At 48.1% G+C, this 17,015-nt stretch overlaps 1 protein-coding gene and 1 long non-coding RNA gene across 2 annotated transcripts in view; both read left to right on the top strand.

Annotated features, from left to right (window-relative positions):
• LOC123749276 (baculoviral IAP repeat-containing protein 8-like) overlaps positions 1–17,015 on the top strand; it is a 640,763-nt gene that overhangs the window by 533,185 nt on the left and 90,563 nt on the right. The gene's annotated exons all lie outside the window — the stretch shown is intronic.
• On the top strand, positions 1,944–3,133 carry LOC138364141 (uncharacterized). The gene is made up of 2 exons (XR_011228320.1): positions 1,944–2,245; positions 2,637–3,133. It is a non-coding gene; the product is annotated as an uncharacterized lncRNA (long non-coding RNA).

Raw genomic sequence — 17,015 nt, 5'->3', positions numbered from 1 at the left:
AACGGATGTGGTGTTTCCCCAGGAATACACTGTAATAAGGAGAGGGAGGGAAGGAAGGAAGGAAGGAGAGAAGGCAGTGGCCCCTACTGATAAGAAAGGAGTGGAGTTTCGAGGAGATGGTTATCCCAGGCTGTGAGGGGTTCAGAAACTACATAGCAGGTACCATGACGATAGGCGGTCCAAGAGTAGTTATAGCAGTGATATATAATCCTTCACCAAACGACAGAAGACCCCAAACCGGAGTATAATAAACATGGCAGTCAACACTGTAATTGCAAGAGTAGCCACTGCTGCCTGTAAAAATAGATCCCATCTGCTCCTCGGGGGGTGGGGGGGGGGACAATCATGGAAGGATAGACTGGGAAAATAAGGAACTGCAAGGAGGTGAGGAAACATGGAGAACCAAACTGCTGGAAGTGGCGACAAACTTTTGGCCAGCATATCGGGGGACCCACAAGAATGAGAAGAAATGATCAACCAGCAAGACTCGATCTAGTCTTCACTCTAAATGACTCCAATGAAAGGGAAACTAGGTTTCGAAGCCGCTGAGAGAATGAGTGTACTGATGTTTGAGTATTTGGTCAAAGAAGGGTTATTGTACACAAGGGCATGCCCAGAAAACAAAAGGCTGCCATTCCGAAAGGAAAACTATGATGAGATAAGAAAATTCCTAACAGATATAACTTGAAGCAAAGTTCGGAGGAAAGACGGCCCATGGCATGGACTATACCACACAGAAGTGAAAGGAGGTCAGACAAGTTCGTCCCAGTCCAAAAGAGAACAAAAATTTAGTCCAGATGAGAATCCCATGGTTTAATCAGAGATGTAAGCTAACAAAGTGCAAGGGCATGGAGAAACTGTTGAAATAAAAACACTAGAGAGCAGAGAAAGTGTGCCAGGAATGAATGTTAGGGTGTGAAGAGAGGCAGAAAGGCAATATGAAAATGCCATGGCAAGCAAAGCAAAGACTCAACCTATATTACTGCACAGCCACAACAGGAGGTAAACAGTGAAGGAACAGGTAATGAAACTGAGGATGGGGGCAGACAGATTAACTACAAACGACAAGGAAGTGTGTGAGGAACTCGATTAAAAATTCCAGGAGGACTTCACATTAGAGCGAGGAGAAGTCCCAGAGATAAGAGAAATAATAGATAATCAGGCACTGCTAGAGGATCTTTGGAATACTAGTGGGGCGGTGAGGTAGCTTTTGGTAAAGTTGAATGTGACAAAGGCTATAGGCCCGGATGGAATCTCACCATGGATACTAAAGGAGCAAAAGCACTGTGCCGGCCACTCTCCATAGTGTAAAACAAATCACTTTTAACAGGGGAGCTGCCAACAATTGACTGCTAATGTAGTCTCTATATACAAAAAGAGGGATAGGCAGGAAGCACTAAACTAGAGGCCAGTGTCCCTAACTTGCATCCCATGCAAGTTGATGGAAAAGATTATGTGAAAACAGCGAGGGGAACATATGGAGTGAAAGAACTTTGTAACACAGCAGTAGCATGGGTTCAGGGATGGCAAATCATGCCTCAAAGGATTAATTAAACTCTACGACCAGGCAACAGAAATCAGGCAAGGAAGAGAGGGGTGGGCAGACTGCGGATTTTTGGATTGCAAAAAAGCACCTTCATGCAACAGGAGTAAAGAAAGTAAACAGTACCACACATGACTAGTGCACAAACTGGAGATGCAGTCAGGAGTGAACGGGAAGGTACTCGATTGGATAAGGGAGTACCTAATGTTATGATCTCAGCCTGCAGGAGAAACGAGTCTCCCTTCTTGAGAGTTATTCAGCAAGCCTGACCTAACTAGAAGGTCTAGCAAGTATTGAGGTGATAACGCATATGTAAAATAGTTGGTTGGATATGTGTAACAGTTTGAGATTATGGGCAATGCAGAAGAAAATAGATAAATGACGGGCTAGGAGATGTGGACATTTTGCTGGAGGCGTGAGGCTCGCTTCTGGAGGACCTTGACCTCACTTGAGTGCCAGACATCGCAGGGGGAAGCCGCGCTCCGTTGAGCTCCCGTCAGAAGGGAACCCCTAGTGATATATCTCTAAGAGAAGAGAAGTGTGCAGACGTACCAGCTGTGGAATAGAGCTGGGGACGTGTGGTCTCAAGTCGTGGACGATAATTAGTGAATATTAAGCCGCCCGGAGGCATTATTGTGGGCCGTGGAGCGCCCTGACCAAACCTCGTCAGAGGAAGAAGCGCCCTCGACCAGACGTTCTGTGGTAAGCACGATATACGCCAGTTCATAGTGATTGCATTGTAGTTGGTCGTGTGCCCAGCGACAGTAGCAATGTTTATTTATAGGTTAGACATGTTTTAATAAGGCAGAAGGCCTGAAATAGGAGAGTGAAGAGGGAGGAGCACGGAGCGACGTCCGTCCTCTCTGAGCTCTGGCGGACGACTGAGGGAGCCTGGCTCCGGATGGAGGAAGACCCTCCCAGCGAGTGAGGACGCCGCCGCCAGGCGAGGTGGAGTATGGACCCGCCCAAAACGGGGGAGTCCACTCTCACTGTATGTAGAGAACAGATAGAGGTTTGAGGCAAGCATATTGTGTGGTTATTTTTGTTTATGTGTTAATGGGGAACATTTTATTGGAACGTCGATGGGTTGCAGGTTTGTCTTTGGGGAAGAAGTTGCTGAGAACTTCGAAGCCAGCAGATGATGTAGCTGATGAGACTCCAAGGTAGTGGAGCAGAGGACCTCGAGCTGTGAGGAGAAGCAGCAGTGAAGAGGAGTGTCACGTGCTTCTGTAGAGGTGGTGTAGCAGCCAAGAGAGCTGTGGGAGAACCTAACAGAAGGGTGAAGCACCGTAGTTGCACAAGGAAACTTCATGATAGCAGCCTGGAGAAGCTGCAGAGGATCCTGGTAGTGAAGCCCGGAAGAACCTAAGGATATTAGGGTTGTGAACTTCCAGAGGTGGAAGGGGAAGTTCTGGTGGATTACTTACAGGGAGTTGATAGTGTTTGGTTGTCAGTAGCGTGCAAGACGCAGTGAGAGGTGAGTGACTGTTGGCATTCTTATGTCAAGGAGTTTTTATACTGAAGTTTAGAGTTGCAGTCGTAGGCTTGATTACCTACAGATGTATGTGCATGAGGACTGACAGTGATCGATTAATTATTGTTGTGTATCAATGAACATTTATACTGATATATGTTATTGCATTCAAATGCTGATATATATATATATATGTTATCTTGCTGATGGTGCAACAGTGTGTAGGCTTGACCAACTTGAGGAGGTTAATAGTATCAGGTGGTGAACCAGGAGATAGGATACCACTTGATAAGCTGATAATAGAGTTCTGATGGTATTGGAGTGCAACCTGATTGTGATATTATAGAGTATAGGATTCATTATTATTATATGTGTGTATGTATCGTGTATGTGCTTTGTCAAGTAAATGTGTCACAATTTGCTGGTGTTTGCCCTTGTCCTAGTGAGGCTTCCCAGGAGGTAGTAAAGAAGGAGAGAGAAAGAACCAAGAACCACTGCTGTGGACAGGGTAGGAGGTAATACTAGTAAGTCATAGGGGATTGAGGAGATCATATCTCATAAGGAGAGAGTGGGGAGTCACAGCGGCTCGAGTGGGTGTGTGCACGTGACAACGAGGCTGAGTGTTGGAGCCGCATCCCCTAAACGTGTGACGTGGAGCCCCTCTCCAAGAGCCAGAAGCGCCTAGTGTGATCTCCTAGTGAAGTGTAAGCACTCTACCGAGTTGTGGGTTGGGTTGTCCGTAGAGAAGGATCAACGACGACAACACCAACCAACCCACGAGTCTATAATACTAAGCAACAGAAGATAGTCACAGGGAGGGGCGTGGTCTCAGATTGACGAAGTGCCACCAGTGGAGTCCCACTGGGGTTCAGTCCTTGGATCTATACTGTTTTTGATATGTAAATGATCTCAGAGAGGGAATAGAATCGTTCCTCTCAATGTTTGCTGATGCAAAAATTGAGGAGGATTAAGGCAGCGGAGGATAGTACGAGGATAAAAGATGATTTAGACAAACTGAACGAATGGTCCAACAAATGGCTTCTACAGTTCAACCCGAGAAAATGTAAGAATGATACTAGGCAGTGGAAACAGAAGGCCAGAAACGTCATACCGAATGGGAGATGAAGTGCTCCATGAAACGATAAGAGAAAAATCTAAGAGTTGATCACACCAAACCTGCCTCCTTAAGCCCACATACAAATATAGGCGGCATATGCGAGGCTGGTTAACATCAGAACTGCCTTCAGGAACTTGTGTAAGGAATCAGTCAGAACCTTGTATACCACCGATATAAAATAATTCCTGGAGTATGCGGGCCTAGCATGGAGCACGTACCTTATCAAGTACAGGACTAATCTGGAAAAAGTTCTAAGGTATGCCACTAGGCTTATCCCAGAATTAAGGCACAAGTTACGAGGAAAGGCTGCATGATATGAACCTAACGTAGCTGGAAGATAGGAGAGCTCAGGAAGACATGACCACTATTTTCAAAATTCTAAGAGGAATCGACAGGGTACATAAAGGTGAATTGTTTAACACTGGGAGAGGGGAGGGGGTACGCGAACAAGGGGACACAGGTGGAAACTGAGAACCCAAATGAGCCACAGGGATGTTAGAAAGAACTTTTTCAGTGACAGAATAGTTAACAGATGGCATGCATTAGGCAGTGATGTGGTAGAGACAGACTCCATGCACAGTTCCAAATGTAGATATAATAGAGCCTAGTAGGCTCGGGAATCTGTACGCCAGTTGAGAGGCGGGACCAAAGAGCCAGAGCTCAACCCCTGCAAGTACAAGATGAGTGTACACACACATACCTAGGAAGGGTAGCTCCTTCATGTGTGTCTTGATCGTAAATTTCAGGTTTGGGTGAACCTTGGCCAATCATGGACGGCTTGAACTGTAGTAAAGTAGCCTTTGCTAATTTCCAAATGAGCGCCAATGGCTAAATGCTCATTTGCAGCAACCCGTCCTCAGGCCAGGCTCGTTACTTGTCGCCGTCCCTATCCTCCACTTGCTGTTGCCGTCCATACCCACCACTTAAATGCATTAATCAGTTTTAACATTTTGTAATTAAAATTGGTTTCGCAGAAGTTAATATTATAATTTCAATTTAACCTAGGTGTAGGTTAGATATGTTAAGATTCTGTTAGCCATTATTTGTATTAGAACTGTCCGATGAGTTATATCTTTGGGTCACGAGCAAAAGTCGTCATCGAATCACTGTTAAAGGAATGTTTGAACATGATGTATAGTCGTGTAACAGTTCGTCCTCATAAACAATGGCTAAAGTCCATTCAATGCACCTGCCTAACTCCATTTATAAAGGAAACAAAAGTTTTCACACGTACCACAACTGATGACGTTATCTTGAGATGATTTCGGGGCTCACCGTACCCGCGGCCCGGTTCTCGACCAGGCCTCCATTTTGTTACACATCCCCAGGAAGCAGCCCGTATCAGCTGTCTAGCTCCTAGGTACCTATTTTTACTGCTAGGGGAACAGGTCATCAGGGTGAAAGAAACTCTGCCCATTTGTTTCCGCCTCTGCAGTACTGGGATGTCTTAAACCAATCAGTACTTGCCTAAGACTACAGTACTGGGTCATCTCAAATGCATCATTACAGAGTTCCTACTTCCAGTACATGTCAAATATCACAACTGGAACAATGTATCATACTATACCTATGCAGCAACCCCCCCCCCCCCCACACACATTCAACAACACTTGTCAACACTAAACAAATGTCTGACCAGAAACTCCTTGTTAATGTAGTTCATAAACAAGATGGATACACACTTCAAATGTAATTTAAACCACCTGTACATTCTTGATCCTTAGCTTTCCATAATTAAATTTTGAAGTGCACCATAGTTCTATATTAAAATAAGAGGAATACTGAAGTAACTGAATGAAGAGAAATGGCTTCCAGTGAGTATAGTAAAAAGTATGTGAAGAATTGGCTATTATGAAACGGTGTGTTGTTTACCTTAAGGGAACACCGCCTCATATCCCAGCTCTTGAGTTAAACATTGTCGCTGTGGTCCATCACGACACCATCCCATCTTCCTTTATCTTGCTGTCATTGTGTATTTTTTGCTTCTTATTGTTCTGCATGAAGAAAACGATTAACCACAGGTATTTGCAGACTCTTGGAGTCAATTTCCATTTGTTAAAACAAAAATGAAATTGAAATATATCTATCTATCCTATATTGGTAGATATAATATATCTATCTATCCTATATTGATATATAATATATCTATCTATCCTATATTGGTAGATATAATATATCTACCAATATAGGATATCATATAATACAATTTGAACATAAATTTAATATTTCTTTATAATTACGTTTGACTTGCTGAATTTTTCCAATAATGACATAACAATTTCCAAGTAAAGCAACATTAGAAGTCAGAATTTAAGAACACAAGTCTTTCATAAGCACAGGGTAAAGCCAATCTCCAAAAATCCCAGAAAATAAATAGCATTCTATTCCATTATCTCTTGCTGGTAAAAGTCAACCTTGTATCTCTATTGAAGTATCAATTGCACTAATAGTAATTTTCAAATCGTTGCTAACAAGGGGCCGGTTTCTTCCGATGCCCAACGTTACTCTGGTTTATGAACATTTCTAATGCATCCCATATTTAACATTAAGTTATGACTATAAGACACCGGATACAGAGTCAAGCCAACCCTGATGACAGACTAACTCCACCATTACCACGGCACTAACCCTACACAGATTATAACGATGCTTGAGATGGAGGATGAGGGTGTGGAGGGGTGGGGGTCCAGTGATTGTTGTGCCTGGAACTGGAGGTCCAGTGATTGTTGTGCCTGGAACTGGAGGTCCAGTGATTGTTGTGCCTGGAACTGGAGGTCCAGTGATTGTTGTGCCTGGAACTGGAGGTCCAGTGATTGTTGTGCCTGGAACTGGAGGTCCAGTGATTGTTGTGCCTGGAACTGGAGGTCCAGTGATTGTTGTGCCTGGAACTGGAGGTCCAGTGATTGTTGTGCCTGGAACTGGAGGTCCAGTGATTGTTGTGCCTGGAACTGGAGGTCCAGTGATTGTTGTGCCTGGAACTGGAGGTCCAGTGATTGTTGTGCCTGGAACTGGAGGTCCAGTGATTGTTGTGCCTGGAACTGGAGGTCCAGTGATTGTTGTGCCTGGAACTGGAGGTCCAGTGATTGTTGTGCCTGGAACTGGAGGTCCAGTGATTGTTGTGCCTGGAACTGGAGGTCCAGTGATTGTTGTGCCTGGAACTGGAGGTCCAGTGATTGTTGTGCCTGGAACTGGAGGTCCAGTGATTGTTGTGCCTGGAACTGGAGGTCCAGTGATTGTTGTGCCTGGAACTGGAGGTCCAGTGATTGTTGTGCCTGGAACTGGAGGTCCAGTGATTGTTGTGCCTGGAACTGGAGGTCCAGTGATTGTTGTGCCTGGAACTGGAGGTCCAGTGATTGTTGTGCCTGGAACTGGAGGTCCAGTGATTGTTGTGCCTGGAACTGGAGGTCCAGTGATTGTTGTGCCTGGAACTGGAGGTCCAGTGATTGTTGTGCCTGGAACTGGAGGTCCAGTGATTGTTGTGCCTGGAACTGGAGGTCCAGTGATTGTTGTGCCTGGAACTGGAGGTCCAGTGATTGTTGTGCCTGGAACTGGAGGTCCAGTGATTGTTGTGCCTGGAACTGGAGGTCCAGTGATTGTTGTGCCTGGAACTGGAGGTCCAGTGATTGTTGTGCCTGGAACTGGAGGTCCAGTGATTGTTGTGCCTGGAACTGGAGGTCCAGTGATTGTTGTGCCTGGAACTGGAGGTCCAGTGATTGTTGTGCCTGGAACTGGAGGTCCAGTGATTGTTGTGCCTGGAACTGGAGGTCCAGTGATTGTTGTGCCTGGAACTGGAGGTCCAGTGATTGTTGTGCCTGGAACTGGAGGTCCAGTGATTGTTGTGCCTGGAACTGGAGGTCCAGTGATTGTTGTGCCTGGAACTGGAGGTCCAGTGATTGTTGTGCCTGGAACTGGAGGTCCAGTGATTGTTGTGCCTGGAACTGGAGGTCCAGTGATTGTTGTGCCTGGAACTGGAGGTCCAGTGATTGTTGTGCCTGGAACTGGAGGTCCAGTGATTGTTGTGCCTGGAACTGGAGGTCCAGTGATTGTTGTGCCTGGAACTGGAGGTCCAGTGATTGTTGTGCCTGGAACTGGAGGTCCAGTGATTGTTGTGCCTGGAACTGGAGGTCCAGTGATTGTTGTGCCTGGAACTGGAGGTCCAGTGATTGTTGTGCCTGGAACTGGAGGTCCAGTGATTGTTGTGCCTGGAACTGGAGGTCCAGTGATTGTTGTGCCTGGAACTGGAGGTCCAGTGATTGTTGTGCCTGGAACTGGAGGTCCAGTGATTGTTGTGCCTGGAACTGGAGGTCCAGTGATTGTTGTGCCTGGAACTGGAGGTCCAGTGATTGTTGTGCCTGGAACTGGAGGTCCAGTGATTGTTGTGCCTGGAACTGGAGGTCCAGTGATTGTTGTGCCTGGAACTGGAGGTCCAGTGATTGTTGTGCCTGGAACTGGAGGTCCAGTGATTGTTGTGCCTGGAACTGGAGGTCCAGTGATTGTTGTGCCTGGAACTGGAGGTCCAGTGATTGTTGTGCCTGGAACTGGAGGTCCAGTGATTGTTGTGCCTGGAACTGGAGGTCCAGTGATTGTTGTGCCTGGAACTGGAGGTCCAGTGATTGTTGTGCCTGGAACTGGAGGTCCAGTGATTGTTGTGCCTGGAACTGGAGGTCCAGTGATTGTTGTGCCTGGAACTGGAGGTCCAGTGATTGTTGTGCCTGGAACTGGAGGTCCAGTGATTGTTGTGCCTGGAACTGGAGGTCCAGTGATTGTTGTGCCTGGAACTGGAGGTCCAGTGATTGTTGTGCCTGGAACTGGAGGTCCAGTGATTGTTGTGCCTGGAACTGGAGGTCCAGTGATTGTTGTGCCTGGAACTGGAGGTCCAGTGATTGTTGTGCCTGGAACTGGAGGTCCAGTGATTGTTGTGCCTGGAACTGGAGGTCCAGTGATTGTTGTGCCTGGAACTGGAGGTCCAGTGATGTTGTGCCTGGAACTGGAGGTCCAGTGATTGTTGTGCCTGGAACTGGAGGTCCAGTGATTGTGCCTGGAACTGGAGGTCCAGTGATGTTGTGCCTGGAACTGGAGGTCCAGTGATTGTTGTGCCTGGAACTGGAGGTCCAGTGATGTTGTGCCTGGAACTGGAGGTCCAGTGATGGCTGTGCCTGGAACTGGAGGTCCAGTGATGGCTGTGCCTGGAACTGGAGGTCCAGTGATGTGTGGCTGGGACCTGTTGATGCTCTTCATGATCAACAATAGTGTAAATAATCTTGACTCTCGGCTACAGAGAACCGCACAGAACGAGGGGTGAAAGTGTCTCCATACATATTTTCTCGTTTGTGCATGCGCCGCACATGGGACCGAAGGTTGTCGCGGCGAGCAGCACGATAAGGGGCAAAAAGGACACAACTGTGGTTTCTCACCAGTGTGCATTCTCAGATGTTGTATTTGCTTTTTGAGTTACACAGAACGGAACTTGAACATCACAACGATAGCACTTTCCTACACGATACTCTTTCATGTGCGCTTTCATCTCTCCTTCATTTGGTCTGTCTTTGCCACAGATATAACATGACACAATTGATATTGGTCCAAGGTAGCTTGCCTCGGGCGTCTTGGTGGCGTCTGAAGGCCTACTTCACAGTACACGCATAGTCACATAGAGGGCAGTCAACTCTCTTTATCGTACCTGTGGTGTTGAAGCGGATTTTTATTTGATGTTTTCTGTGGGCGTTGAGCCTTCTACAATGTGGTTGAAGAGGGATGCATACGACCTACACATTGCCATAGTTGTAAAAACTGCAAAGTGGCGTAGTGCATACGTATTGCTTGGAGATAATTTCGGTTGGCTCGGGTTCATAGTTGGTGTTCCGTAGTTAGATGTTTACGACGGTCCCTCCCCCCCTCTTGCGACACGCGAAGCCCTCTCTCCACATTCATAACCTTCAAATACTTCACCTGGAATAATGCTTGGGTCTGTATAATGAGTTTTTGCGTCAGTTATTACTTATGTTATCCACCGTTTTTCCTCATCGCTGGAAACGTTCAAACATTCCTCGAACAGTGATTTGCTGACGACTTTTGTTCGAACCACATGTTGAAAAATGTTCCACCCACGTACTAAGAATACAAATAATTGCCATCAGAACCAAAACACACAACCTAACCAATGCCTAAATATGCACAGTATGCTAATATATAACAATATTGTTTATTATATTTTATAATGCTTGTTTTTTATCACATAGACCAACCAGGTCATCTCTTACAACAGAGAATCTTGAAATGAACCAAGTCTTTTGTTTGGGACTTTACCTCTTTGTTGTTGTGCCAATATCTTTTCTCCATTGTACCCATAATCGTTGTCTCTTCTGTAGCTTTGGTATCTTCGATAATTCCTTTGTTCGTAGTGTCAGTCGTCAAAATCTAATACTCCTCCAAGGCCAATGTTACACTTGGCGGACGATCCTTGGGTTGCCTCAAATTGTGGCGTCTGTTGATCTGGTTCCCACTTCGGGGGGAGAACCATGGCCTGCTCTGAGGGGAGGGGGAAGGTAGCCCCTGTTATGGAATATCCGTAAGTCATTGCATGATCTCTGTTGTAGAGATAACTGCTTTGTTGTAGAACTGGGGCCAGATTCACGAAAGCACTTACGAACGTGTACATCTTTCGTTAATCTTTGACGGCTTTGATTATATTTATTAAACAGTTTACAAGCATGAAAACTTCCCATTCAATGTTATTGTTATAAACAGCCTCCTGGTGCTTTAGAGCTCATTAACTGTTTAATAATTGGAAACAACGTCGCCAAAGATTGAGAAGATGTACAGTTCGCAAGTGCTTGCGTAAGTGCTTTCGTGAATCTGGCCCCAGGTCTTGGTGACCAGGCGTCTCCTCTTCTTAGCCTATTGGTCTGGGCCTGTCGTTGTCTCGGCCTGTTTGTCATCCCTATTTTCTTCAAGCTTTTGTTTTTTCATTCGACAGATATATACCTTTTCTGCTGTATCCTGGGTGCCTTCTGGAAGAATCCTCGACAAGGGTACTCTTTGAAATTCTTTGGCAATATCCATAATTTCTCTCTGCTCAGAGTACTCGTTACATCACAGACAAGGTTAAAGAGACTCCCTGGCTTCAGGTTCTCAGTTGATGCCGTTGATGGGTTCTGTCAACTCGGTGCTTGCTGCACGATACTAGCCGGGTAGCCCCTGTCAGTGAAGAAGTCCATCATTTGGTCTAGTTTCCCTTTGTCCAATGACCTTGACAGAATAGACAAATAGCTGACAAACAAATGACTAAACCAATGGCAATTCCATACACAAGTAATCTGTCAAGGTTTCATGATGACGTGGAAAAGTAACATGGGAGGTTAGGAGACCCTCCTTAACGTGTGAGCGAACCTTACTTACCTGGGAGCACGTAATTAACCCTCTACGTTCTCTCCCTTTGAATGGAAGCACCGAGTTCCACTGATTTTTGTAATTTTCTTTGGTGATGTGAGCATGCAACAACTGCAATATCCTTGGCCAGCCCAGCCAGAGTGCTGACTGTAGATACCCAGCAAGGCAGACTCTTGGTCCCAGACCAGAGGATACAGGAGAGTGCACAGATGGAGATTACTTTATATACATCTGGTCATACTCGCTCGCTCAACTTAACGGTCGTGAAATTTCATTCTTTCATACCAGGACAAACTTATCTCTTTACCCTACTGGGTGATGTAGTCAATCATAACTGTGCAGCCTTTTCTCTTGAGCTTTGCTGCCTATGGAATTTATATTATAAATTTGGTTTCCTTGTAATTTTCCTTTCGCTATGCCAGGCTTTAGTTTTCTGGTCCCTTCCTTGAGCAAGTTATCTCTACTTTAAATACATATTCAAACGTCAATACAGTGATCACGCCTTCCCATGGGGCTCCGAACTTCATTCCCATAAAAGTGAATTTTCTGTGAATTCTATGTGAAGTCAGGCTGGTTCATCATTATCTCTAGTCGTGTAAGGTCCTATTACATGTGGGCTTAAAAGTTTTCTTGTTGACAATTCCAATAGTTTTGCTCGCTCTGTGCCCCCATACGGTTCTTGCATCTTTCCCTGAAGTCCTCATGATTAGAAGTCGCGATCGATTTCTAACTGGCGACAGAGTCTGCCCTTACTATAACTGAAAGTACTGCTATGTTTGTCGTGATTTGATTGGGTCTGTCATTTAATGAGGGTTTACATCTGTTACTCTTTGGTCCTCCGATCGTCATGGTGCCTGTTATGTAGTCTCTGAACTCCTCGCAGCCCGGGATATCCATATCCTCGAAACTCCAGTCCTTTATCAACAGGGCCGCCACTCCTCCCTTCCTTCCCCCCTGTAGTGTGTGGTGTAATGTTGGCACGAGTACACAGCCTTGTGGCACTCCATCACCACGGTCCAAGTAGTCAGTGTGTCGTGGAGGAATCTTGATTTCATTTAGGGGACCCCTCCCCGCTCAGCTCGTTGTCGCCGTGTGGGGGCTTAGTGGGCGGTTGCCGGAGTGTGATGCTCCTTGGGACAGTCCTCTGTCCTTTTCTAGCCTTGTGCTCCTGCTGCCGTCCTCTCCAATTCTGCTGGGCACCTTTTCCTTTTCCTTCTGTTTCGTTTTTCTCCCCCCTCTTCTCCTATCTGCTTGCCGTTTCCTGCTGACCTTTTGCTCGTTCTGGTTCTTCCCTTGAACTTCTTCTTTTTTGACGCCCGAGTGCTTGAGGAGGCATACTCTTGCACCTGTAGAACTGTTGTACCCGACGTCGAGAGCGAGGGGAACCTTTTATTGTCAATTCCCCTTTCGTCACTGAACCCGATCTCGACGGACTGTCGATTTCTTAAGGTGGCGTTTGTGGGGCGTATACTCACGACGCACCCCTAGGAGGCCCCGGCAAGATCAGCGATAGCTTCTTGTTGGGTGTCCTGCCTCTAATTGTGGCTCCATGGTGGGTGTGGGGGCACATTCGTGAATGAATTCTTCTTTTCGTAATGATGACCCCTGTTTCGGCTGCTTCTGGTTTACCTTTTCAGGCTCGTGGGGTGGGCGACCAAGCCCCCGAGTCGGTCCGTGTTGGAAGACCGGGCTCTGTAGCCTCCGCTGCATTGGGCCCCGACCTTGCTCCTCCTTTGGCCTCTGACTCCTTCCCCTGGCTCCCCTCCCTCCTCCGTGTTTGGGTCGAGCCCCAAGCCCCCAGTGGTGACTACCTCGTCCCCTGGCGCGGCTCCTTCTCTAGTTGTAACTACTGCACCTTTTAACCCCTCTCTCTCTGGGGGTTCTCACCGCCGTCCTCGTCACGGCCGCCCTCGCTCGATTCCTTCCAGTTCTGCTACCTATCAAGCCTTGTTTGGTCCCGCTTCGTGGGCCAAATATTTTGATCTCCTCCCTCTTGATTCTGCGCCTCCTGACGATTTCTCCCTCCATCGACATCTCGTTGATTCCGTGGATGCCTCCATTACTTTCAACCCCACTCGTCTCGGTACACGTGTTGTTGCTGCTCCTTCTCAGGATACTGCTTCCCGCTTGGCTGCCCTATCCTGCCTTGGCGAGACCCCTGTTTGGGGTCTCGAAGAACGCTGTTGAATGCCAGTGTTGGCACTATTTTGCTCCCGCCCCATGTTGCGACCGGTGTTCGGGACCTGCGCGACTGCCACGACGATATTCGACATATCCTTGCTGCCCAGGGCCATTCTATTCTCCAGGTGGACACGTTTACTCGTCCCCCTCGTGGTAGTCGCCGTCAACCCCTCCGGGTTGTGAAGATTACCTTTGATGGTAGGACCCTTCCACCCCTCTGTCATTCTTGCTGGTGCCAGGTGCTCTGTCCAGGAGTACATTCCTTCTCCTCGGCTCTGCAACAAGTGCTGGAGGTTTGGGCATGGTACCCTCCGCTGCTCCGGGACTGTCTCTCTCTGTCCTTTGTGTGGTGGCGAAGGTCACTCTAAGTCGGAGTGCACTTCTCCCCAGGCTCGTTGCCTCAACTGCGGTGAGGCCCATCCTACCTTCTCCCGTGCGTGCGTCCATTACAAGCTTGAGGCAGCCGTCCTCAACTTGAAGCACCGGGAGCGTTTATCTTTTCCTGAGGCGAGACGCCAGGTTCGCCGGCTCCTGCCTTATGCTAATATCTCTTATGCTCGCGTGTTGCGCTCTTCCTCTCCTCGTCCTTCCCGCCTTCCTCAGACACAACCGTTTCCGGGCCTTGGACCCTGATGCGCCCACTGCCCCCTCCTGTTCCTTTGGGTTCTCTCCCGAAGGATCCTCCTCCTGGTCCTCTGTCTGGGGTTCCCCTTCCTTCTACCCGGTCTGTCGTGTCTCCTGTGTCGTCTTTCTCGTCTCCCGCCGTTCCTCCTTTCCATCCTTCCCCTCCGTCTCTTGACTCTCCCCGCCGCCTGTCGGTGCGGGCTGATGTCCATCGCTCTCCCGACGGCCGTCATGTGTGCTCTCGTTCAGCTTCTCCTGTTGAGACGCTAGAACCCGTTGCCCAGTACGTGGTTGCTGGGACACCTGTCTCTTTACGTCAGAGGCGTAAACCTGGCTCCTCTCCTTCCTCCCCCGGCGGGTAAGAAGGTTTCACTTTCTTCCTCGGCCCCTACTTATGCCTCTCTCGCTCCTTCCCCTCCCATTTCGGTGGCTGTGCCCCCTGTTCCTGCTATGGAGGTTTCTTTAGCCCCCGCTTCCCTCTCCGTTGCTGCCCTTGCTGAGGTACGCTCCCCTCTTTCTACCCCTCCTCTTCCTGCTGCTGTCCTTGCCTGCTCCTCTCCGTTGTCTCCTCCTCTTCCTCCTCTTCTTCCTCCTCCTCCTCTTCCTCCTCCGAACCCCGCCCGCCCACCTCTGATCTGTTCTCCCGTTTCCTTCCCTCCGTCTTTGCTCAGTTTACCCATGCCCCCTAACCCTGACTTTGCTGACCCTGATCCCGACTCTGATATTCTTTAACGTGCTCTGTTGCTCTTTCGCCTTTGTTTCTTCCTTGTTCTCTGTTTTTGTTTCTCTTCTCGTCGTTGTCCATTCTTCAATGGAACGTTCGAGGTTATTACTCCAATTTCCTCGAACTCCAACTTCTGATTTCGCGGTTTTCGCCCCTTTGTGTCTGTCTCCAGGAGCCGATGCTTGGTGCTCGTCCTGGTCGTTTTCGTGGCTATTCCTTTCTCACCCCCCCCCCCAGCAGCTATTGCTGGGGCTTCTAATTCTTCTGCTCTTTTAATTCGTGCTGATGTTCCCTTTGTTCCTTTACTTTTTCCTTCCCCTCCATTTTCTGCTTCTTTCGTGTCTGTGGGGAAATGGTACACTGTTTGTTCCATTTATCTCCCCCCGAGTGTCCCGCTTTCTCTTCCTGATTTGAAACACCACCTGGACTCCTTGCCGGAGCCTGTGCTCCTGCTGGGTGACTTCAATTGTCGTCATTCTCTTTGGGGTGACGTCCTGACGAATACCCGGGGTCGCCTTCTTGAGCCGTTTCTCCTCTTCTTCCCTGTCTCTTCTGAATTCTGGTGAGCCCACTCATTTGGACTCTTGGACTCGCACCCTTTCTTGTCTTGATCTTTCTCTCTGCTCTTCTTAACTTTACTTAGATTTCACGTGGCAGGTTCTTGATGACCTCCATGGAAGTGATCATTTCCCCATCCTTGTTTCCTTTTTCTCTTTTCGCCCTTCCCTCTCTTTCCCTAGGTGGCAGTTTGCTAACGCGGACTGGACCCTATTTTCCCCCAGTGCTACTTTCTCTGACCTCTCCCTTCTGCCTCTCTCTCACGCTCTCCTCCTTTTTCATGACACTGTCTTCAACGCTGCCCTCCACTCTATCCCTCGCTCTTCCTCCCGGGGTCCACGAAAGTGCGTTCCCTGGTGGAATGCGGACTGTGCTCGGGCTGTCCGCTGTAAGCGTGCAGCCTGAAAGAGGCACCGCCATAGGCAGACGACCGATTCTTTTCTTTTCTTTCGGAAGGCGAGTGCGGTGGCCCGTAGGGCCATCCGTACGGCTAAACGTGAATGTTGGGCATCTTATGTCTCAACAATTACGTCCGAAACTCCTCTGGCCCAGATCTGGAAGCGTATCCGCAAGATAGCGGGTAAATTCGTTCCCGATGTTTCACCGGTCCTTCACCTCCATGATACTCTTGTGGCGGACCCGTTGCAGGTCGCTTCCGTACTGGGTTCCCACTTTTCTTCTGTTAGCTCTGGTCTTCATCTTCCCCAATCTTTTCTTCTTCGTAAACCTGTCCTTGAGTCTCGTCCTTTAGATTTCTGCACTCGTCTTCAACTTCCCTATAATGATCCCTTCTCTCTCTCTGAACTTCGTTCTGCCCTGGCCCTCTGCGGTTCTACGACGGCGGGCTCCGATGGTATTCATTATGAGATGCTTCGCCATCTCCCTCCGTGCACGTCTCAGTATTTACTGAGTCTGTATAATCGGATCTGGGAGTCGTCGTCAGTCCCTGAGGACTGGCTCGATGCCGTTGTCCTCCCTGTTCGCAAACCGGGGTCTCTGGGTACTTCCCCTAAGGACTTTCGCCCTATTGCTCTCACAAGTTGTCTGCAAACTCTTTGAACGTATGGTTAACGTTCGTCTGATGTGGTTCCTGGAACACCATCACCTCCTCTCCCCTTCTCAATTTGGTTTCCGCAAGTGCCGCAGCACGACAGATGTCCTGGTGAACTTGGAGGTCTATATTCGCACTGCTTTTGCTGCGAAGACCTCCGTTGTTGCCGTCCTTTTTGACCTGGAAAAGGCTTACGACACCACTTGGAGATACCATATTCTATCTCAACTTCATTCTTTTGGCCTTCGTGGTCATCTCCCTCTTTCTCCGCAGCTTCCTCTCCCGTCGTTCCTTTCGGGTGCGCCTTGGTACCGCGCTCTCTGCCTCTTTTCAACAATACGAAGGTGTACCCCA

The sequence above is a fragment of the Procambarus clarkii genome, chromosome 12 (assembly GCF_040958095.1).
Source record: "Procambarus clarkii isolate CNS0578487 chromosome 12, FALCON_Pclarkii_2.0, whole genome shotgun sequence".
NCBI classification, from domain to species: Eukaryota; Metazoa; Arthropoda; class Malacostraca; order Decapoda; family Cambaridae; genus Procambarus; species Procambarus clarkii.
Note: the sequence above shows the minus strand (reverse complement) of the source record. Positions and strands in the feature narration are given on the sequence as shown.